The sequence below is a fragment of the Rattus norvegicus genome, chromosome 2 (genome assembly GCF_036323735.1).
Source record: "Rattus norvegicus strain BN/NHsdMcwi chromosome 2, GRCr8, whole genome shotgun sequence".
Classification (NCBI taxonomy): domain Eukaryota; kingdom Metazoa; phylum Chordata; class Mammalia; order Rodentia; family Muridae; genus Rattus; species Rattus norvegicus.
The window spans coordinates 78,331,361-78,357,139 of record NC_086020.1 but is presented as its reverse complement, the minus strand read 5'-3'; the positions used below and the strand labels follow the sequence as shown (position 1 = coordinate 78,357,139).

Genomic DNA, 25,779 nt, shown 5'->3' with positions numbered 1-25,779 from the left:
TTTGCAAATTCATCTGGAATAACAAAAAACCTAGGATAGCTAAAGCTATCCTCAACAATAAAAGGACTTCAGGGGGAATCACTATCCCTGAACTCAAGCAGTATTACAGAGCAATAGTGATAAAAACTGCATGGTATTGGTACAGAGACAGACAGATAGACCAATGGAATAGAATTGAAGACCCAGAAATGAACCCACACACCTATGGTCACTTGATTTTTGACAAAGGAGCCAAAACCATCCAATGGAAAAAAGATAGTATTTTCAGCAAATGGTGCTGGTTCAACTGGAGGGCAACATGTAGAAGAATGCAGATCGATCCATCCTTATCACCCTGTACAAAGCTTAAGTCCAAGTGGATCAAGGACCTCCACATCAAACCAGACACACTCAAACTAATAGAAGAAAAACTAGGGAAGCATCTGGAACACATGGGCACTGGAAAAAATTTCCTGAACAAAACACCAATGGCTTATGCTCTAAGATCAAGAATCGACAAATGGGATCTCATAAAACTTCTGTAAGGCAAAGCTTCTGTAAGGCAAAGGACACTGTGGTTAGGACAAAACGGCAACCAACAGATTGGGAAAAGATCTTTACCAATCCTACAACAGATAGAGGCCTTATATCCAAAATATACAAAGAACTCAAGAAGTTAGACCGCAGGGAAACAAATAACCCTATTAAAAAATGGGGTTCAGAGCTAAACAAAGAATTCACAGCTGAGGAATGCCGAATGGCTGAGAAACACCTAAAGAAATGTTCAACATCTTTAGTCATAAGGGAAATGCAAATCAAAACAACCCTGAGATTTCACCTCACACCAGTGCGATTGGCTAAGATCAAAAACTCAGGTGACAGCAGATGCTGGCGAGGATGTGGAGAAAGAGGAACACTCCTCCATTGTTGGTGGGATTGCAGACTGGTAAAACCATTCTGGAAATCAGTCTGGAGGTTCCTCAGAAAATTGGACATTGAACTGCCTGATGATCCAGCTATACCTCTCTTGGGCATATACCCAAAAGATGCCTCAACATATAAAAGAGACACGTGCTCCACTATGTTCATCGCAGCCTTATTTATAATAGCCAGAAGCTGGAAAGAACCCAGATGCCCTTCAACAGAGGAATGGATACAGAAAATGTGGTACATCTACACAATGGAATATTACTCAGCTATCAAAAACAACGAGTTTATGAAATTCGTAGGCAAATGGTTGGAACTGGAAAATATCATCCTGAGTGAGCTAACCCAATCACAGAAAGACATACATGGTATGCACTCATTGATAAGTGGCTATTAGCCCAAATGCTTGAATTACCCTAGATCCCTAGAACAAACGAAACTCAAGACGGATGATCAAAATGTGAATGCTTCCCTCCTTCTTTAAATGAGGAAAAAGAATACCCTTGGCAGGGAAGGGAGAGGCAAAGATTAAAACAGAGACTGAAGGAACACCCATTCAGAGCCTGCCCCACATGTGGCCCATACATATACAGCCACCCAATTAGACAAGATGGATGAAGCAAAGAAGTGCAGACCGACAGGAACTGGATGTAGATCGCTCCTGAGAGACACAGCCAGAATACAGCAAATATAGAGGCGAATGCCAGCAGCAAACCACTGAACTGAGAATAGGTCCCCTATTGAAGGAATCAGAGAAAGAACTGGAAGAGCTTGAAGGGGCTCGAGACCCCAAAAGTACAACAATGCCAAGCAACCAGAGCTTCCAGGGACTAACCCACTACCTAAAGACTATACATGGACTGACCCTGGACTCTGACCCCATAGGTAGCAATGAATATCCTAGTAAGAGCACCAGTGGAAGGGGAAGCCCTGGGTCCTGCTAAGACTGAACCCACAGTGAACTAGTCTATGGGGGGAGGGCGGTAATGGGGGGAGGGTTGGGAGGGGAACACCCATAAGGAAGGGGAGGGGGGAGGGGGATGTTTGCCCGGAAACCGGGAAAGGGAATAACACTCGAAATGTATATAAGAAATACTCAAGTTAATTAAAAAAAATAAAATAAAAAAAATAAAAAAAATAAAAAAAATAAAAAAAAAAAAAGAGCACCAGTGGAAGGGGAAGCCCTTGGTCCTGCTAAGACTGAACCCCCAGTGAACTAGACTGTGGCGGGGAGGGCAGCAATGGGGGGAGGGTCGGGAGGGGAACACCCATAAGGAAGGGGAGGGGGGAGGGGGATGTTTGCCCGGAAACTGGGAAAGGGAATAACACTCGAAATGTATATAAGAAATACTCAAGTTAATAAAAAAAAAAAAAACCTGAGAATCTCAGAGATCTTAGATGACAGGAGTGGGGCTGCTCCTCCCCCCCATGCCTGCTTTGAAACAGGTGGTAACCATTAGGTGACCATGGGTACTAAGTCATAAAAGGCTTCTCCATGCCAATGAGGAAACTCAGTAGCCTTAACCTTCAGTCAATGACTTTCCTTTCCTGGATAGTCTCATGTCCTCCCCCAAGTTAATCTCTGGTTCATCCTGAATAAACATTCAAATCCACCCCCAATAAAGAAATATGAACAAGCTAAAAAAACTTATTAAATCTTATAGAAATTCCACAGCAAGAATGAATTAGATGAAATCCCAAAGTACTGGAAGGAATGGTTTTAACTATATTCAACAAAATAAATAATAATAATAAATAAAATAAACTCCTGATAGGAAACAGAAAGAAACAGCTGGATTGACACAGCATACAGGAGGAGATATAAGATATGAAAGGAGGATTCAATAGAGAAATCAATTCAAAACACTAGCAATGAAATGCCAAAGAAGCCCGAAAATAAAAATGTCTGTCCTAAAGAATGTATAGAGCATGAATACTTGCTAAGGAAATGAACAATCTAACAAGGACAAAGATAAAATAAGGCACAACTGGAGATTCCAAGATATGGTGGCAGCCTGGAAAGACTGGATCTATGGATAACAGGAAGAAGAAAAAGGAGAAATAAGAAAAATAGAAGCAGCAGCTAGTTCTAATGGTGTGTGAAATGATCTTAAAAGAATTGGGAACAGCAGACAAGTTCAAAAAATAATCTCCCATTTTCACATAATCAAAGCATTCAATATACCAACAGATCAGATATTGTACATAAAACAGTGACTGTTGAGTGCTGAGCCACAAATAGAACATCTTCATCACTCTTCCAACTTTCAAGGACCATCATGGAAGAGGGGGCAGGAAGAATGTAAGAGCCAAGCCATGGAGACAGCTGGTATGAAATTCTGAACATCACATAGCCATTGCACTTCAGAAACCACTATGGGTGTTGTTAGCCACAAGATCACACCAACAAGATCCATCGACATTTCAGTAGGCAGCATTAATGATACTCAGTGGATTAACCCAAAAAAGCAAAACAAAACAAAAAAGAACAAAAATACAAAAACAGAAAAACAGGACAGGACATGAAGTTGGGGCTTGGGGAAATGTCTAGGGAAAGTGAGAGGGGGAGGTGTGAGTAGATATAATCAAGATACAACATCCATGTGTACAAAATGTCAAAGAATAAATAAAATAAATATATTAAGTAGCCATCACATGATCACTTACTGTAAGTTCATGGCTGCCCCATTGATGATTCTCAGACGTGCCAAGTATAAAGATATTATGACCTCTTTTATGAGAGGCTAGGTTTCCAAAATGAAAGCCCAGGTCTGACAGGACATCATGTGGGTTCTGAGTCTACTATTGAATGCCAACTCTCCTCAACTCAGTATATAGTTCCAGAAGTTCTATTAGCCAGTGAGAAGTAGGAAATCCCTGCTTTGTACATTATTTTGGGATTGTACAATAAAGAGCTAGATGATGACTTACAATGTCAAACGCATGCATTTTTCAAAATACAATGAGAGATTTTTTTAAGGGAAGGTTCTTCCTTCCATAATCTTTTTGAGCTCTGTGTCCTAGTCTCTGGGAAAGTTCTTAAGTTATACTTCTTTGCTACTAGATAGGAAACTTTAATAACATTCTGGGGAATATTTTTACCCTGTGCTGTTGGCATTTTTTTTACTATTTTATTGAGTTCTTTACCTCTACCTCCCTTCCCACACTTATTCTACCCTGATCCCTTCCAACCTACCAGCAGTAGGTAGGAGAGAAAAAAGGTTAGAGGGAAAAGGGCTCATAGATCTCTGTAGGCTACTTCCTGCTGATAAGAGGTTTGGGGTCAGGTTCAGTCTTTGACATCAGAATAGCCAGCAGTCCAGAAAACCAGTGATAGCAAGGGCAACTGCAACCACAGCAGTAGGATGAACCAGCAGACGAGGCGGGGGTTGGGGGCAAAGGGGAGCAGCAGCTGCCTCAGGGCTCTCCCATTTATACCCTCAGCAGAGTCCCCAGAATTAAACCATCTGCAGCTGGCAAAGATCACAGCCCTGTTAGTGAATGAGGCAAATCATAATCACCTACTGTGAAGCAACCTCTTATCCCACACCTGGGATTAAAACCAAACTGTATTCAGATAACTATCATAACTGGGTTTTTTTAAGAAACTAAAACTCTCACTACACTGTGCAACTTGGATCTCTTCACAATCTTGAACAAGAGATGTTCCACAGGCTGCTTCAGTGGCCTGGCTACTTGGCATTACTAGGGCAGGAAAGTTTCAACTTCTTCAGTAGGAAAATAGTCCACGTTTGGTCTATCACATTTTTAACCTCTGCAACATGCACATGTCCCTGGCTGCAGGAATAAAGACTGAGGAAATGTGATCCTCTATAGGAACCCCTCATTGATAAACAAACTTGTGATAGGCATACTCAAACAGGAGAAATCTTTGAATTGATGCTTCTAACAAAAATAGTAACAAATTTTCATTCATTCAGCAAACATTTATGGAACAGTTACTAAATATAATAGCCTTCATCTAGGCATGCTTCTTAGGCTATGTGTTATTTTTTGCTTTCAAAAGCTTTGATGGGATTGAAGCAGATATAAACGTTTGAGAGAATAGCTCAGGCATTATTTTAAGTATATTTGTTACATAATTGAATTTGATCATCCATTTTAAGGCTTAGTGGAAAACCAATTGCAAAAAGCCTTTAATTTTAAAATGGAAAAAACACTCAATGATTTCCTTCTACTGGAAATTTAAAGAAAGAAAAAAATCTTATTATCTAATAAATTATCTTCATTAAAAATGCATTAGTAATCAATCTTTATAACATCTGGTGACAGCTACATTGTTTATTAAAAAAACAAGAGTCTCTCTTCTCTGAGCATAATTTTATGGTCCTTCAGAAAGAAACTCATTAAACTCCACCATAGAAGAAGGCAAACTGCTTTACAATAAATTAGTATGTTATAAATAAGAGAATACTTAGCATAATATTTTAATTGCCATTTTAATTTAAGGCCTAATGTGTTGCTGTCCAAAATGTCTATTGCAGAACCCTAAAAACACAGTTTTCACTGTTAATTGGTAAACTAAAAAGTGATTAGACACAGAGTAATTTTTCCTACACATCAAACTGAATCACAAAATATAAAGCTCTCCTTGCCTTGGCACATCCACTCTTCCTTTAAAAGCTCGGTGGGCCCAGGTGTGCAAGTGTCCCTGATAACTGTGGTTAGGAAGGCAGAAGGCCATGCACACCTGCAATCCCAGTAAAGGCTGGAGGTTCATGAGCATCAGCATAGTGTTACCCTCCATAGTGTCCTCACAAAAGAACTTAAGGAAAATAATAATAATAATAATAATAATAAGAAGAAGAAGAAGAAGAAGAAGAAGAAGAAGAAGAAGAAGAAGAAGAAGAAGAAGAAGAAGAAGAAGAAGAAGAGGGAAAGAAAAAAGAGTGTTTCAGAAGTTCATCAGCTCTCCAAAGTACACACAAATATACTAAGATGCTTTCTCTGCAAGACATAAGTGCTTTCATAATTCTTTGGACAAACTAGAGGGAGATCTGAATGGTATTTTTAAAAACTGATTATTTGGGGAATCTTTTCTTAGGTCATGGGTTGACCATGAAATGTCTCCCACAGGCTCACTGGTAAATGGCCCCCAGCTGGTCATGTTACTATGGGAAGGAATGGAAGGTTTAGGAGGTAAGACCTGGCTAGAGGAGTAACCTAGGCTGTGTGCTTTGCTTTTGATGGCTGTATTTTGTGCCTGTCGGCATGCCTCTCTCTACTTCTAATTTTCCTGTGTTCCCAGGGTCTGTGGTAATTCACACAAGTCTCAGACCTGAAGCTCTGGGTCCATCTGGCCTTGGAACACAACTCTGAAACTGTGGGCCTGAATAAGGCCTCTCCCCTCAGGTCCTGTTCCAGAGGTTTGAAAACAGCAAGGAAAGTCTAAGGTTCTTACAGGCAAAATTCATTCCTTCTCAGTTTGGCTGCTAGAGAGACCTTATCTACAAACAAAAAGGAGCCAGTCTCCCCCAGAATAGCCCCTTCCTTCTTCTACAATCCAACAGTCTGCTCTACATTCTCAGAGTTGTCCCAAGAGATCAAGGAGGAGAAATGTCCTGCTAAAAAGGACTAATGAAGTTCTTCTGTTTGACAAACCATCCATCAAAGTGACAAGAAGGTAGCAATCTGGGAAGTGAGTGTGAGAGCAGTAGGGAAGCTGGAACTCAAAGGACAGGAATAAAGGACCTGAGCTTTATTGTTGAACTAATAATGAGCAAACGATAAATAAATGGCGTCAGATGGAAACAGTGATCTTTCTCTAGTTTTCTGCTCCTGTTTTCCCATGCCCCATATTGCAGCTTTAATGTATCTCCTTTAAAATTCATGTCAAAGTTTAAACCCCACTGAGATGTTATGAAGAATTGGGGGCCATAAGACATGATTGTTAGGTCATGACAGCCTCACCCTTGTGAATGCATGAATGCCCTGTAAAAGGGCTAGAAGGATCAAGCAGGGCCTTTCTACCTGTATTAGCCATAGTATTTATTCACTGTGACAAATACCATAAGGAAATTAACTTGGAAAAGATGAAGGGTTTCTTCTGCCTCACTGTTGGCAGAGGGTCCAAGCCACGGTCAACTCCTCCAATGCTTGGGGCATGAGGTAATACAGTAGAGCATCATGGTAATGAGAGCATATAAGGAAGAATATGTAAGAACATATTACCTCATGGTGGCTGGGAAGCAAACACAGTGACAGACAGGCAGGGACCTGATCAGGGTATACCATTCCAGTGTATTTTCATAGTGACTTCCTTTCTCCAACTAGGCCTTACCTTCCACAGTTTCTCCAAAGCCCACAGTCCAATTTTGAACCCATCAGTGGATATATTTACTGATCGAGTCAGAGTCCTGTGATCAGGTCTCGTCTGTACAGCCTTGCCTCTGAACACTGCTTGCACTGGGGACCAAGTCTTCAATACCTGAGCCTTTGGAAGCACATTTCATAACTAAATTGTAACATTGTTCTTTTGCCCTGTGAATGTGCAGTGTGTCACCAGACACTGGGTATAATTGTTTTAACCTTGGGCTTCTTGGGCTTCTTGGGCTTCTTGGGCTTCGGAACTGTGGGAAAATAAGGTTCTATTCTTTGTAAATCATGCAGTCGGTGGCGTTTGACATAGAAACTTGCCCTGTCCTGTCTTCACTCCAAGCAAATGCACTGCTTTCTTCTGTTCTCTCAGTTGATCTGTTCATTTTGGGTGTATGGTCACAATCTCCATTGACTTCTGGAACCACCCTCCTTTGGTCACTCATAAGTGAAAAACTTGGGTCTGTTTCTTATTTCTGCCATTCACAGAACTTCCCATTTTGAGTAAGTCTATGCCTATACAAGATTCACCAAGTATAAGATATAGACACCTGCACATATCTCAGAGCTGTATGTGTATAATAAAGGCTCCTGAGGTTTTATGGGCAAGCCCTCTGTTATATATAGTTCTGTAACTCCTAGGGATACCACACTTCCAGGGAAAGGGTTTATAGCCTTGATCTCTGTTATCTCAAGGCCAGACTACCTGGCAACCTGAGCATATCTACCACCTGCTCCAAACCAGCTCATCAAAATGGACACTGCTTGTTTCTGCAATATCTGAACCTGTGTGCTCATCACAATAACCTGACAACCTTCCTAAAATTATCCATTCCATATGTGGTTCAAGTTACCATCTCCCAGACTACAGACTGAGAATCTCTGGGGTGAAAGATGAAATTCAGCATGTATGTGTGTACATTTTAGAAAAGTTCTCTGGGGCTGGAGAGATGGCTCAGCGGTTAAGAGCACCTGACTGCTCTTCCAGAGGTCATGAGTTCAATTCCCAGCAACCACATGGTGGCTCACAACCATCTGTAAAGAGATCTGATGCCCTCTTCTGGTGTATCTGAAGACAGCTACAGTGTACTTATATAATAAATAAAATAAATCTTTAAAAAAAAAAAAGAAAAGTTCTCTGATGAATAATTTTGCTTTGTCATTGGGTTTGGGATCATTCAAAATTCATTTTCCTGGGTAGAAAACAGGCCCAGACCAATGATTGCTTTCTGTGGCCAAAATTTGGTAGCCAGTAATATTCTAAAAGCCTGCCTTGCCTTCTGGTTGCTGCCCTCACGAAAAGCTGAAACCCAGCCCCAAGGAGTGACTTCAGGCCCAAGACCAGAGAGAAGACCAACTTCTCCTCTTCAAGTGACCTGCCTGGTGGACACAGGACACACAAAGGCAAAATTCCTCTGGGACAGGACACTTCCGGTTTCTAGCTGGCGCCCGAACCTCATTGATCGAGGCCCACCGCTCTATGCTCCCAAACCCCGTGGGAGAGAGAGCTCATTGCCCATACAGGTGAGCAATACTGAGACTGCAGGGTAGGAGAAACCGCAACTTCTGCCCACCTTTGCACACATCCCTAGCCCAAGAGAAAATTGTATAGGGCCTCTGAGACTAGGAAGATAGCGGCAGTCAAGCTGCAGGAGCCCTGAAGTCCAGACTGCTCCCAGATTTGAAAGAACCAGGTCAAACAGCTCCCTGCACCCAAATCCCGTGGGAGGGAGAGTTAGGCATTCAGAGGGGCAGACACACCTGGGATACAAGAGGAGACTACTCTCTGCCCCCATTACCGACCCTAGAGGAAGATGCCTAGCACGATCTGGGCCCCCTGTGCTCAGGGACACAGGAGAAGGAGGAATAGGCCCGTCTAGTTGCTGTCCTCACGGAGAGCTGAAACCCAGCCCTGAGGAGTGACTTCAGGCCAGAGACCAGAGATAAGACGAACTTTTCTGCTCCAAGTGACCTCCCTGGTGGACTCAGGACACAGGCCCACAGGAACAGCTGAAAGTCAGAGGACAGGAACAACTACACGACTAAGAGCAGAACGCTCTGTTCCCATAACTGGCTGAAAGAAAACAGGAAAACAGGTCTACAGCACTCCTAACACACAGGCCTATAGGACTGTCAAGCCACAGTCAGAAATAGCAAGAGAAGCTAACACCAGAGACAACCTGATGGCAAGAGGCAAAGGCAAGAACCCAAGCAACAGAAACCAAGAATACTTGGAATCATCAGAGCCCAATTCTCCCACCAAAGCAAACACTGCATATCGAAACACACCAGAAGAACAAGATATAGATTTAAAATCACATTTGATCACGATGATGGAGGAGTTTAAGAAAGATATAAAGAACTCCCTTAGAGAAATGCAGGAAAACACAAGTAAAAAAAGTAGAAGCCCTTAGAGAGGAAACACAAAAATTCCTGAAAGAACTACAGGAAAACACAATCAACCAGGTGAAGGAAATGGAAATGGAAATAGAAATCACAAAGAAAAGCAGTAAGGGAAAAAGGTCAAGTAACATTTGAAGGCAGACCTATCAGAATTACACCAGACTTGTCAGCAGAGACTATGAAAGCCAGAAGATCCTGGAAAGATGTCATACAAACCCTAAGAGGACACAAATGTCAGTCAGGTTACTGTATCCAGCAAAACTCGCAATTAACATAGATGGAGAAACCAAGATATTCCATGACAAAACCAAATTTACACAATATCTTTCTACAAATCCAGTGCTACAAAGGATAATAAATGGTAAAGCCCAACATAAGGAATCAAGCTACACCCTAGAAAAAGCAAGAAACTAATCGTCTTGGCAACAAAACAATGAGAAGAAAAGCACACAAACATAATCTCACATCCACATATGAATATAAAAGGAAACAATAATCACAATTCCTTAATATCTCTCAACATCAACTCCCCAATAAAGAGACATAGATTAACAAACTGGATACGCAATGAGGACCCTGCATTCTGCTGCCTACAGGAAACACATCTCAGAGACAAAGACAGACACTATTTCAGAGTAAATGGCTGGAAAAAACATTCCAAGCAAATGGTCTGAAGAAGCAAGCTGGAGTAACCATTCTAGTATCAAATAAAATCAATTTTCAACTAAAAGTCATCAAAAAAGATAAGGAAGGACACTTCATATTCATCAAAGGAAAAATCCACCAAGATGAACTCTCAATCCTAAATATCTGCTCCAAATGCAAGGACACCTACATACATAAAAGAAACCTTACTAAAGCTCAAAGTACACATTGCACCTCACACAATAATAGTAGGAGATTTCAACACCCCACTCTCATCAATGAACAGGTCATGGAAACAGAAATTAAACAGAGACATAGACACACTAACAGAAGTTATGAACCACATGGACTAAACAGATAATTATAGAACATGCTATTCAATAACAAAAGGATATACCTTCGTCTCACCACCTCATGGTACTTTCTCCAAAATTGACCTTATAATTAGGTACAAAAAAGGTCTCAGCAGATACAGAAAGATAGAAATAATCCCATGTGTCCTATCAAACCACCACGGCCTAAAACTGGTCTTCAATAACAATAAAGAAAGAAAGCCCACATATACATGGAAGTTGAACAATGCTCTACTCAATGATAACCTGGTCAAGGAAGAAAGAAAGAAAGAAATTAAAGACTTCTTAGGAATTAATGAAAATGAAGGTAAAACTTACCCAAACATATGGGACACAATGAAAGCTATGCTAAGAGGAAAACACATATCTCTAAGTGCCTGCAGAAACAGGAAAGAGCATATATCAGCAGCTTGACAGCACACCTAAAAGCTATAGAACGAAAAGAAGCAAATACACCCAGGAGGAGTAGAAGACAGGATACAATCAAACTCAGAGCTGAAATAAACCAAGTAGAAACAAAAAGGACTATACAAAGAATCAACAGAACCAAAAGCTGGTTCTTTGAGAAAATCAACAAGATATATAAACCCTTAGCCAGAATAACCAGAGGACACAGAGAGTATGTCCAAATTAACAAAATCAAAAATTAAAAGGGAGACATAACAACAGAATCAAACGAAGTTCAAAAAATCATCAGATCCTATTACAAAAGCCTATATTCAACAAAATGTGAAAATCTGGAGGAAATGGACAATGTCCTAGACAGATACCAGATACCAAAGTTAAATCAGGAACAGATAAATCATTTAAACAACCCCATAACTCCTAAAGAAATAGAAGCAGTAATTAAAAGTCTCCCAACCAAAAAGAGCCCAGGTTCAGATGGGTTCAGTGCAGAATTCTATCAGATCTTCATAGAAGACCTCATACCAATATTATCCAAACTATTCCACAAAATTGAAACAGATGGTGCACTACCAAATTCCTTCTATGAAGCCACAATTACTCTTATACCTAAACCACACAAAGACCCAACAAAGAAAAAGAACTTCAGAACAATTTCCCTTATGAATATCGACGCAAACATACTCAACAAAATTCTTGCAAACCGAATCCAAGAACACATCAAAATAATCATCCATCATAATCAAGTAGGCTTCATCCCAGGTATGCAGGGATGGTTTAATATACAGAAAACCATCAGCATAATCCACTATATAAACAAACTGAAAGATGAAAACCACATGATCATTTCATTAGATGCTGAAAAAACATTTGACAAAATTCAACACACCTTTATGATAAAAGTCCTGGAAAGAACAGGAATTCAAGGCCCATACCTCAACATAGTAAAACCCATATACAGCAAACAAGTAGCTAACATTAAACTAAATGGAGAGAAACTTGAAGCAATCCCACTAAAATCAGGGACTAGACAAGGCTGCCCATTCTCTCCCTACTCATTCAATATAGTTCTCCAAGTCCTAGCCAAAGCAGTCAGGCAACAAAAAGGAGATCAAAGGGAAAAGAAGATTGGAAAAGAAGTCCAAATATCACTATTTGCAGATGATATGATAGTATATTTAAGTGATCCCAAAAGTTCCAACAGAGAACTACCATACCTGATAAACACCTTCAGCAAAGTGGCTGGGTTTAAAATTAACTCAAATAAATCAGCAGCCGTCCTCTACACAAAAGAGAAACAAGCTGAGAAAGAAATTAGGGAAACGACACCATTCATAATAATCCCAAATAATATAAAACACCTCAGTGTGACGTTAACACAGCAAGTAAATGATCTGTATAAGAACTTCAAGCCTCTGAAGAAAGAAATTGAAGAAGATCTCAGAAGATTGAAAGATCTCCAAAGCTCATGGATTGGCAGGATTAATACAGTAAAAATGGCCGTTTTACCAAGAGCAATCTACATATTCAGTGAAATCCCCATCAAAATTCCAATTCAATTCTCTATAGAGTTAGACAGAATAATTTGCAAATTCATCTGGAATAACAAAAAACCCAGGATAGCTAAAACTATCCTCAACAATAAAAGGACTTCCGGGGGAATCACTATTCCTGAACTCAAGCAGTATTACAGAGCAATAGTGATAAAAACTGTATGGTATTGGTACAGAGACAGACAGATAGACCAATGGAATAGAATTGAAAACCCAGAAATGAACCCACACACCTATCGTCACATGATTTTTGACAAAGGAGCCAAAACCATCCAATGGAAAAAAGATAGCATTTTCAGCAAATGGTGCTGGTTCAACTGGAGGGCAACATGTAGAAGAATGCAGATCGATCCATGCTTATCACCCTGTACAAAGCTTAAGTCCAAGTGGATCAAGGACCTCCACATCAAACCAGATACACAAAAACTAATAGAAGAAAAAGTGGGGAAGCATCTCTAACACATGGGCACTGAAGAAAATTTCCTGAACAAAACACCATGGCTTATGCTCTAAGATCAAGAATCGACAAATGGGATCTCATAAAATTGCAAAGCTTCTGTAGGCAAAGGACACTGTGGTTAGGACAAAACGGCAACCAACAGATTGGGAAAAGATCTTTACCAATCCTACAACAGATAGAGGCCTCATATCCAAAATATACAAAGAACTCAAGAAGTTAGACCGCAGGGAGACAAATAACCCTATTAAAAATGGGGTTCAGAGCTAAACAAAGAATTCACAGCTGAGGAATGCCGAATGGCTGAGAAACACCTAAAGAAATGTTCAACATCTTTAGTCATAAGGGAAATGCAAATCAAAACAACCCTGAGATTCCACCTCACACCAGTGAGAATGGCTAAGATCAAAAACTCAGGTGACTCAAATGCTGGAGAGGACGTGGAGAAAGAGGAACACTCCTCCATTGTTGGTGGGATTGCAAACTGGTACAACCATTCTGGAAATCAGTCTGGAGGTTCCTCAGAAAATTGGACATTGAACTGCCTGAGGACCCAGCTATACCTCTCTTGGGCATATACCCAAAAGCTGCCCCAACATATAACAAAGACACATGCTCCACTGTGTTCATAGCAGCCTTATTTATAACAGCCAGAAGCTGGAGAGAACCCAGATGCCCTTCAACAGAGGAATGGATACAGAAAATGTGCTACATCTATACAATGGAATACTACTCAGCTATCAAAAACAATGACTTTATGAAATTCATAGGCAAATGGATGGAACTAGAAAATATCATCCTGAGTGAGGTAACCCAATCTCAGAAAAACACACATGGTATGCACTTATTGATAAGTGGATATTAGCCCAAATGCTTGAATTATCCTAGATGCACAGAACACATGAAACTCAAGATGGATGATCAAAATGTGAATGCTTCACTCCTTCTCTAGAAGGGGAACAAGAATACCCTTGGCAGGGAATAGAGAGGCAAAGGTTAAAACAGACACAGAAGGAACACCCATTCAGAGCCTGCCCCACATGTGGCCCATCCATATACAGCCACCCAAATAGACAAGATGGATGAAGCAAAGAAGTGCAGGCTGACAGGAACTGGATGTAGATCTCTTCTGAGAGACACAGCCAGAATACGGCAAATACATAGGCGAATGCCAGCAGCAAACCATTGAACTGAGAACAGGACCCCCATATGAACAACAGTGCCCACCAACCAGAGCTTCCAGGGGCTAAGCCACTACCCAAAGACTATACATGGACTGACCCTGGGCTCCAACCTCATAGGTAGCAATAAATAGCCTAGTAAGGACACCAGTGGAAGGGGAAGCCCTTGGTCCTGCCAAGGCTGGACCCCCAGTGTACAGGATTGTTTGGGGGAGGGCGGTAGTTGGGGGAGTATGGGGAGGGGAACACCAATATAGAAGTGAAGTGGGAGGAGTTAGGGGGATGTTGGCCTGGAAACCGGGAAAGGGAATAACATTTGAAATGTAAATAAGAAACACCCAATTTAATAAAGATGGGGAAAAAAAGAAAAGCCTGCCTTAGTGGCTTGCTTTCTAGTGCAGTTGGCTAAAACCTCTTCACAGTGTAATTACCCCTCTTCTGCTCCTAACCCATCTGGATCAGACTGTCCAATTCAAGTCTAGCTTTTTCAAAAGCCAGAATAAGCTTCATCTGCTTGAATACTCTTTTTCCTCCATTCTAGATTTCTGATTTCTAAATTTCAGGAAATTCTGCTTATTTGGAATTCCAAAGTCACATTGCAAGTTCCTCTCAAGGCCATTGACCTAAATATAACATGGAACAACTCTTATTACTCATACAGTTCTAGAATAGCAGTTCCCCTTCCCTGACCCAGTAAGAGACTGCCTTCCTTCCCTTACCAAAAATCCAAAACTGGGTGGGCATCAGTATCTTGGAAAAGGCAAATCTAGTTTGTTTTCAATGTTCCTCTCATGCTCAGTTCACAAAATGAATGCAGGGTTTTGAGAGAAGTACTTGCAGTTCCTGAGTAAGGCCGACAGGCCTCCTCCCACACGGTTTCCATGTCCTGCATGGTTTGGTCCTGGAAACCTGATTGGGGTGACATGGGACTAAATGGCAGGCACACATACAGAAAAGTTGGGCTTGCATGGATCATGCTCACTTTGATGCTACTATGCAAGGAGGAGGAGTTAGTGAGTCTTATTAGAAGGTCTCTACAGTGAAGCAGCCTCAGGTTGCGGCCATATAGAAGGAGAAAGCTGGAAGGAAACAGACCGGATAAACAGTTCTCTGCACCCAAATCCCGTGGGAGGGAGAGTTAAACCTTCAGAGAGGCGGAAAAGCCTGGGAAACCAGAAGAGACTGCTCCCTGCACACACATCTCGGACGCCAGAGGAAAAAGCCAAAGACCATCTGGAACCCTGGTGCACTGAAGCTCCCGGAAGGGGCGGCACAGGTCTTCCTGGTTGCTGCCGCTGCAGAGAGCCCCTGGGCAGCACCCCACGAGCAAACCTGAGCCTCCGGACTACAGGTAAGACCAAATTTTCTGCTGCAAGAAAGCTGCCTGGTGAGCTTGGGACACAGGGAAGCAGAATTTCTCTAGGACCGGGCACGTTCTGTGTTTACCGGAAGTCCCACACCCGCGGATCCCAGCCCGCAGGAGCTCTCTGCTCCCAGACCCGGTGAGAGAGAGACCCAACCGCCTGGTCAGGTGGGCACTCCTGAGGCTGCAGAGCGGAAGAGACCACCAACACTGCTCACCCCTGCCCACATCCCTGGCCCAAGAGGAAACTGTATAAGGCCTCTGGGCTCCCGTGGGGGAGGGCCCAGGAGCGGCAGGACCCCGCCAGACCCTGAAGGAAACAGACCGGATAAACAGTTCTCTGCACCCAAATCCCGTGGGAGGGAGAGCTAAACCTTCAGAGAGGCGGACAAGCCTGGGAAACCAGAAGAGACTGCTCCCTGCACACACACATCGGACGCCAGAGGAAAAAGCCAAAGACCATCTGGAACCCTGGTGCACTGAAGCTCCCGGAAGGGGCGGCACAGGTCTTCCTGGTTGCTGCCGCTGCAGAGAGCCCCTGGGCAGCACCCCACGAGCAAACCTGAGCCTCGGGACTACAGGTAAGACCAAATTTTCTGCTGCAAGAAAGCTGCCTGGTGAACTCAAGACACAGGCCCACAGGAACAGCTGAAGACCTGTAGAGAGGAAAAACTACACGCCCGAAAGCAGAACACTCTGTACCCATAACTGACTGAAAGAGAGGAAAACAGGTCTACAGCACTCCTGACACACAGGCTTATAGGACAGTCTAGCCACTGTCAGAAACAGCAGAACAAAGTAACACTAGAGATAATCTGATGGCGAGAGGCAAGCGCAGGAACCCAAGCAACAGAAACCAAGACTACATGCCATCATCGGAGCCCAATTCTCCCACCAAAACAAACATGGAATATCCAAACACACCAGAAAAGCAAGATCTAGTTTCAAAATCATATTTGATCATGATGCTGGAGGACTTCAAGAGAGACATGAACACACTTAGGGAAGCACAGGAAAACATTAATAAACAAGTAAAAGCCTCCAGAGAGGAATCGCAAAAATCCCTGAAAGAATTCCAGGAAAACACAATCAAATAGTTGAAGGAATTAAAAACGGAAATAGAAGCAATCAAGAAAGAACACATGGAAACAACCCTGGATATAGAAAACCAAAAGAAGAGACAAGGAGCTGTAGATACAAGCTTCACCAACAGAATACAAGAGATGGAAGAGAGAATCTCAGGAGCAGAAGATTCCATAGAAATCATTGACTCAACTGTCAAAGATAATGTAAAGCAGAAAAAGCTACTGGTCCAAAACATACAGGAAATCCAGGACTCAATGAGAAGATCAAACCTAAGGATAATAGGTATAGAAGAGAGTGAAGACTCCCAGCTCAAAGGACCAGTAAATATCTTCAACAAAATCATAGAAGAAAACTTCCCTAACCTAAAAAAAGAGATACCCATAGACATACAAGAAGCCTACAGAACTCCAAATAGATTGGACCAGAAAAGAAACAACTCCCGTCAAATAATTGTCAAAACACCAAACGCACAAAATAAAGAAAGAATATTAAAAGCAGTAACGGAAAAAGGTAAAGTAACATATAAAGGGAGACCTATCAGAATCACACCAGACTTCTCGCCAGAAACTATGAAGGCCAGAAGATCCTGAACTGATGTCATACAGACCCTAAGAGAACACAAATGCCAGCCCAGGTTACTGTATCCAGCAAAACTCTCAATTAACATTGATGGAGAAACCAAGATATTCCATGACAAAACCAAATTTACACAATATCTTTCTACAAATCCAGCACTACAAAGGATAATAAATGGTAAAGCCCAACATAAGGAGGCAAGCTATACCCTAGAAGAAGCAAGAAACTAATCGTCTTGGCAACAAAACAAAGAGAATGAAAGCACATAAACATAACCTCACATCCAAATATGAATATAACGGGAAGCAATAATCACTATTCCTTAATATCTCTCAATATCAATGGCCTCAACTCCCCAATAAAAAGACATAGATTAACAAACTGGATACGCAACGAGGACCCTGCATTCTGCTGCCTACAGGAAACACACCTCAGAGACAAAGACAGACAATACCTCAGAGTGAAAGGCTGGAAAACAACTTTCCAAGCAAATGGTCAGAAGAAGCAAGCTGGAGTAGCCATTCTAATATCAAATAAAATCAATTTCCAACTAAAAGTCATCAAAAAAAATAAGGAAGGACACTTCATATTCATCAAAGGAAAAATCAACCAAGATGAACTCTCAATCCTAAATATCTATGCCCCAAATACAAGGGCACCTACATACGTAAAAGAAACCTTACTAAAGCTCAAAACACACATTGCACCTCACACAATAATAGTGGGAGATTTCAACACCCCACTCTCATCAATGGACAGATCATGGAAACAGAAATAAAACAGTGATGTAGACAGACTAAGAGAAGTCATGAGCCAAATGGACTTAACGGATATTTATAGAACATTCTATCCTAAAGCAAAAGGATATACCTTCTTCTCAGCTCCTCATGGTACTTTCTCCAAAATTGACCATATAATTGGCCAAAAAACGGGCCTCAACAGGTACAGAAAGATAGAAATAATCCCATGCGTGCTATCGGACCACCACGGCCTAAAACTGGTCTTCAATAACAATAAGGGAAGAATGCCCACATATACGTGGAAATTGAACAATGCTCTACTCAATGATAACCTGGTCAAGGAAGAAATAAAGAAAGAAATTAAAAATTTTTAGAATTTAATGAAAATGAAGATACAACATACTCAAACTTATGGGACACAATGAAAGCTGTGCTAAGAGGAAAACTCATAGTGCTGAGTGCCTGCAGAAAGAAACAGGAAAGAGCATATGTCAGCAGCTTGACAGCACACCTAAAAGCTCTAGAACAAAAAGAAGCAAATACACCCAGGAGGAGTAGAAGGCAGGAAATAATCAAACTCAGAGCTGAAATCAACCAAGTAGAAACAAAAAGGACCATAGAAAGAATCAACAGAACCAAAAGTTGGTTCTTTGAGAAAATCAACAAGATAGATAAACCCTTAGCCAGACTAACGAGAGGACACAGAGAGTGTGTCCAAATTAACAAAATCAGAAATGAAAAGGGAGACATAACTACAGATTCGGAGGAAATTCAAAAAATCATCAGATCTTACTATAAAAACCTATATTCAACAAAATTTGAAAATCTTCAGGAAATGGACAATTTCCTAGACAGATACCAGGTATCGAAGTTAAATCAGGAACAGATAAACCAGTTAAACAACCCCATAACTCCTAAGGAAATAGAAGCAGTCATTAAAGGTCTCCCAACCAAAAAGAGCCCAGGCCCAGACGGGTTTAGTGCAGAATTCTATCAAACCTTCATAGAAGACCTCATACCAATATTATCCAAACTATTCCACAAAATTGAAACAGATGGAGCCCTACCGAATTCCTTCTACGAAGCCACAATTACTCTTATACCTAAACCACACAAAGACACAACAAAGAAAGAGAACTTCAGACCAATTTCCCTTATGAATATCGACGCAAAAATACTCAATAAAATTCTGGCAAACCGAATTCAAGAGCACATCAAAACAATCATCCACCATGATCAAGTAGGCTTCATCCCAGGCATGCAGGGATGGTTTAATATACGGAAAACCATCAACGTGATCCATTATATAAACAAACTGAAAGAACAGAACCACATGATCATTTCATTAGATGCTGAGAAAGCATTTGACAAAATTCAACACCCCTTCATGATAAAAGTCCTGGAAAGAATAGGAATTCAAGGCCCATACCTAAACATAGTAAAAGCCATATACAGCAAACCAGTTGCTAACATTAAACTAAATGGAGAGAAACTTGAAGCAATCCCACTAAAATCAGGGACTAGACAAGGCTGCCCACTCTCTCCCTACTTATTCAATATAGTTCTTGAAGTTCTAGCCAGAGCAATCAGACAACAAAAGGAGATCAAAGGGATACAGAACGGAAAAGAAGAGGTCAAAATATCACTATTTGCAGATGACATGATAGTATATTTAAGTGATCCCAAAAGTTCCACCAGAGAACTACTAAAGCTGATAAACAACTTCAGCAAAGTGGCTGGGTATAAAATTAACTCAAATAAATCAGTTGCCTTCCTCTATACAAAAGAGAAACAAGCCGAGAAAGAAATTAGGGAAACGACACCCTTCATAAGAGACCCAAATAATATAAAGTACCTCGGTGTGACTTTAACCAAGCAAGTAAAAGATCTGTACAATAAGAACTTCAAGACACTGAGGAAAGAAATTGAAGAAGACCTCAGAAGATGGAAAGATCTCCCATGCTCATGGATTGGCAGGATTAATATAGTAAAAATGGCCATTTTACCAAAAGCAATCTACAGATTCAATGCAATCCCCATCAAAATACCAATCCAATTCTTCAAAGAGTTAGACAGAACAATTTGCAAATTCATCTGGAATAACAAAAAACCCAGGATAGCTAAAGCTATCCTCAACAATAAAAGGACTTCAGGGGGAATCACTATCCCTGCACTCAAGCAGTATTACAGAGCAATAGTGATAAAAACTGCATGGTATTGGTACAGAGACAGACAGATAGACCAATGGAATAGAATTGAAGACCCAGAAATGAACCCACACACCTATGGTCACTTGATTTTTGACAAAGGAGCCAAAACCATCCAATGGAAAAAAGATAGCATTTTCAGCAAATGGTGCTGGTTCAACTGGAGGGCAACATGTAGAAGAATGCAGATCGATCCATGCTTATCACCCTGTACAAAGCTTAAGTCCAAGTGGATCAAGGACCTCCACATCAAACCAGACACACTCAAACTAATAGAAGAAAAACTAGGGAAGCATCTGGAACACATGGGCACTGGAAAAAATTTCCTGAACAAAACACCAATGGCTTGCGCTCTAAGATCAAGAATCGACAAATGGGATCTCATAAAACTGCAAAGCTTCTGTAAGGCAAAGGACACTGTGGTTAGGACAAAACGGCAACCAACAGATTGGGAAAAGATCTTTACCAATCCTACAACAGATAGAGGCCTTATATCCAAAATATACAAAGAACTCAAGAAGTTAGACCGCAGGGAAACAAATAACCCTATTAAAAATGGGGTTCAGAGCTAAACAAAGAATTCACAGCTGAGGAATGCCGAATGGCTGAGAAACACCTAAAGAAATGTTCAACATCTTTAGACGTAAGGGAAATGCAAATCAAAACAACCCTGAGATTTCACCTCACACCAGTGCGATTGGCTAAGATCAAAAACTCAGGTGACAGCAGATGCTGGCGAGGATGTGGAGAAAGAGGAACACTCCTCCATTGTTGGTGGGATTGCAGACTGGTAAAACCATTCTGGAAATCAGTCTGGAGGTTCCTCAGAAAATTGGACATTGAACTGCCTGAGGATCCAGCTATACCTCTCTTGGGCATATACCCAAAAGATGCCTCAACATATAAAAGAGACACGTGCTCCACTATGTTCATCGCAGCCTTATTTATAATAGCCAGAAAATGGAAAGAACCCAGATGCCCTTCAACAGAGGAATGGATACAGAAAATGTGGTACATCTACACAATGGAATATTACTCAGCTATGAAAAACAATGACTTTATGAAATTCGTAGGCAAATGGTTGGACCTGGAAAATATCATCCTGAGTGAGCCATCCCACTCACAGAAAGACATACATGGTATGCACTCATTGATAAGTGGCTATTAGCCCAAATGCTTGAATTACCCTAGATCCCTAGAACAAAGGAAACTCAAGACGGATGATCAAAATGTGAATGCTTCACTCCTTCTTTAAATGAGGAAAAAGAATACCCTTGGCAGGGAAGGGAGAGGCAAAGATTAAAACAGAGACTGAAGGAACACCCATTCAGAGCCTGCCCCACATGTGGCCCATACATATACAGCCACCCAATTAGACAAGATGGATGAAGCAAAGAAGTGCAGATCGACAGGAGCCGGATGTAGATCGCTCCTGAGAGACACAGCCAGAATACAGCAAATACAGAGGCGAATGCCAGCAGCAAACCACTGAACTGAGAATAGGTCCCCTATTGAAGGAATCAGAGAAAGAACTGGAAGAGCTTGAAGGGACTCGAGACCCCAAAAGTACAACAATGCCAAGCAACCAGAGCTTCCAGGGACTAAGCCACTACCTAAATACTATACATGGACTGACCCTGGACTGTGACCCCATAGGTAGCAATGAATATCCTAGTAAGAGCACCAGTGGAAGGGGAAGCCCTGGGTCCTGCTAAGACTGAACCCCCAGTGAACTAGTCTATGGGGGGAGGGCGGCAATGGGGGGAGGGTTGGGAGGGGAACACCCATAAGGAAGGGGAGGGGGGAGGGGGATGTTTGCCCGGAAACCGGGAAAGGGAATAACACTCGAAATGTATATAAGAAATACTCAAGTTAATAAAAAAAAAAAAAAAAAAAAAAAAAAAAGAAAGAAGGAGAAAGCTGTTCTGTGGTTGATGCTTTCTGCATACAATGGTCAGTCATTAATAAAGACTTGTTCTTGGACCAGATTTGAGTCCATCCCTCTGAACCTCCTGGGGAAGGCTTCTCCATTTCTATGGTTCTGAGGTATCATGGTCATTGGCATGGCTATGGCCATGTCAATAAAACTCAGGACTTTATCTGATCCCCAGACAGGCATCCTACCAGATAGTGATACCCCATTCGTTACCAAGGCTCTTCTATGATCCACACATGGCTCCGCACAGCTGCTGCCACTCTAAACACTGATATCTCTTATCAATACTCCAAGGATATCTGAAAATAACACACACACACACACACACACACACACACACACACACACACACACTTGCCTGTTCCTGCATATGCAGCAGACCTCATGTTCCTCCTTCTGTTTGGTATAGCATGGGATTCTGGGGCTATAAATGTGCCTAGAATGGTTTTTTTTGTTTGTTTGTTTTTTGTTTGTTTGTTTGTTTGTTTTTGTTTGATTGTTTGTTTGTTTGTTTGTTTGTTTTTGCCTAGAATGGTTTTAAGAGAAGGTCTCTGTTTTGGACTTCACTCTGAGGGAAATGTGTTTGCAAGGATAATGGGGCAAAAGGTGTGTTGAGATGTTACTCAGTTGCAAGTAACTCAAACAGGAAGAATGGATATAAAGCAAGGAAAACGCAGGAAAGGGATTACCCGATTACCACTTCCATGATGGTATTAACATGTAATCTTCCTCTCCTGCCGCTTCACTGTGACTAGTGCCTCACCTCCAGGCTAGGATACACCATGATCATCTCCAGTGAAATCTATCAGTCCTCCTCCTGGGCACCTCTTTGATTAGGAAGCAAATATTTCATTACAACATCAGTTTCCTACACACTCAATACTCTTTCCTCGACCTGTAGGTCATGACTCCTTTGGAGGTCACATATATCCTGCATGTCTAAGTAGGGTTATTCCAGAGAAACCCTACTATGAATGTGGGTAGTAGCATCCCCTGGGCTATGGGACCAAATAAATAAGAAGTGAAATGGAGGAGCTCAGCTGAGCACCAGCATTCATCTCTCTGCCTCCTGACTGCAGCTGTCTTATCTTCCTGTCACCACAGCCAGACCAGCTATCATCATGATAGATTGTAGCCCTGCAAATGATGAATCAAAACCACTCTAGCCTGCGTCAAGTTGACGAAAACTAGCCAGTGCAACTGATTCCTTGTCGACTTGACATACAAGCATCACTTTCCAATTAGAACCTTTCCTTTCTCATTTATCCCCAAGATGGCAGGCATATTGCTATTGTCACAATTTAAAAAAATAAGGTAACTTTTTATGTTGCACAGTCTTTACAAATTTAAATGCATTAAAAGTTATCTCTTTGCTTTGCCCAGTCTACTTCAAGAATGAAGACCATTCTCAGCAATCAGACTGTTGACGTTCCAGAAAACTTCGACATCACTCTGAAGGGGCGCACAGTCACTCTGAAGGGCCCCAGGGAAACTCTGTGGAAGGACTTCAATCACATCAGTGTAGAGCTGAGTCTTCTTGGAAAGAAAAAGAAAAGGCTCCGTGTTGACAAGTGGTGGGGTAACAGAAAAGAACTGGCCACTGTCAGAACCATCTGCAGTCATGTTCAGAACATGATCAAGGGTGTGACACTGGGTTTCCATTACAAGATGAGGTCTGTGTATGCTCACTTCTTTATCAATGTCGTTATTCAGGAGAATGGATCTTTGGTTGAAATCTGAATTTCTTGGGTGAAAAATACGTCCACAGGGTTCGAATGAGGACAGGCATTGCTTGTTCTGTCTCTCAAGCCCAGAAGGATGAATTAATCCTTGAAGGAAATAATATTGAGCTGGATTCAAATTCAGAAGCTCTGATGCAGCAAGCCACACAGTTAAAAACAAGGATATCAGAAAGTTTTTGGATGACTTCTATGTGTCAGAGAAGGGAACCATGCAGCAGATTTATGAATGAGATCTCAGTTTCCTAGCTCCAGAAACGAGATCCTGATCTCAAGTACTATTGGGCTCTTTGGGGACAATAAAAGACTTCTATATTGAAAAAAAGTTATCTCTTTAAAATACCCAATCCCTTTTAAAAATCTATATAAAAAGGTTTCAAGTATTTCAGCTGTAGGAGCCTATAAGATCAAAAATAAGCTAAATATTTTCTCCTCAAGGGAAGAACCAGGGCACAGTCACCATCTAAACCAAGAAAAACCCAACTCCAACAGTGTAAATAATGCAACACCTAATGTCTGGGATTTGCTTGTGATTCTGTGAGCTCTCCGAGAAGTATGGGTCACTTCATTATCCTCTACAGGACACACAACTTGTCTTCCAGGCTCAAGCTAACGCCATTCCACTGCTGCTACTCTTCTCCATAGTCATCCTATGGCACTGGCATCTCCAAAAGTGCTGGGGTCCCTTGTGGCAGCTGGGCTATACTTTCACCAATGGCCTTTCCTGGGATCTCTTCGTACTCCTGCCCTGCCACACAGTGACAAACTTCAGCTGCTTTCCACGAGCCCTTTATGCCTTTAAAGCCAGCACCAGTTGGGTGGCCTACCAAGTTCAGCTGCCAGTGCAAAGTACAGCCTTGACCATTTCTGAAACACAGCTTCTATGTGCTGACTCGCAGGAAGTACGTCTCAGATTTCACCACCATGGTACTTAATTGCTGCTACTTTCTCAGCTCCAGTTGATCAGCATCAAGCAGCACACACAAAAGTTTCACTTGACTACTTTTGGTGCCTTGATAATTGCAGCTGATTCTTCAGCCCAAGCTGACCATGGCCATAGAATCTTAATTTAAAATAACAAATGGCACTGATCTTTAAACATCCCTCTGAAACTTCGCAAGTCTCCAGCCTCTACATTTGTCTCAACATTCTTGTCTTCCAAACTCCTATAGGACATTGTGCTGAGACCTTAACACTAAATGGCTTTTCTGGTCCAAAGTTCCAAAGGTCTTCCACAACCCTCTCCCAAAACACATGGCCAGGCCTGTCGCAGAAATACTCCACTTTCCCAATACCAATTTGTCTTAGCTAGGGTTACTATTGCTGTGGGGAAACACCATGACCAAAGCAACTCAGCTTATGCTTCCACATCACAGGTCAGGCACTCAAGCAGGGCAGGAACCTGGAGGTTGGTACTGAGGCAAAGGCCATAGAAGGATGCTGCTTCCTTGCTTGTTTCCCATGGCTTGCTCAGCCTGCTTTCTTATATAACAGAGGACCACCACCACACTGGGCTGGCCCCTCCCCCATCATTACTAATTGAGAAAATGTCCTACAGGTTTTCCTATATTTCCACAGATGAGAGTCCCCCATTTTCAGTGATTGTTTCAAGTTGACATAAAACTAGCCAGTACATCAATCCTTCTTTAAGTTACTTTTCTGGTGCCTTTTATCACAGTACTATGAAAATAATACAACATCAAGGCTATTTTTAGACAGGTACCGAAATACATACCTAGGGGTAGGGGATTTCAAATTTGAGGCCACATAGCAAGCAATGTCTCAAACAAAACATCATTGGTGCTATAGCTCATGTATCTGGACACTAGAAAGAATTTGGGAAAGCATTATAACCATAGGTTCTGTCTGCATAACCATGCAGACAGCTTCCTG

The 25,779-nt window shown here is 41.6% G+C and overlaps 1 pseudogene; it reads left to right on the top strand.

Annotated features, from left to right (window-relative positions):
• The first annotated feature begins 23,542 nt into the window (after nt 1–23,542).
• On the top strand, nt 23,543–24,190 carry Rpl9-ps22 (ribosomal protein L9, pseudogene 22; annotated as a pseudogene).
• The last annotated feature ends 1,589 nt before the right edge of the window (nt 24,191–25,779 follow it).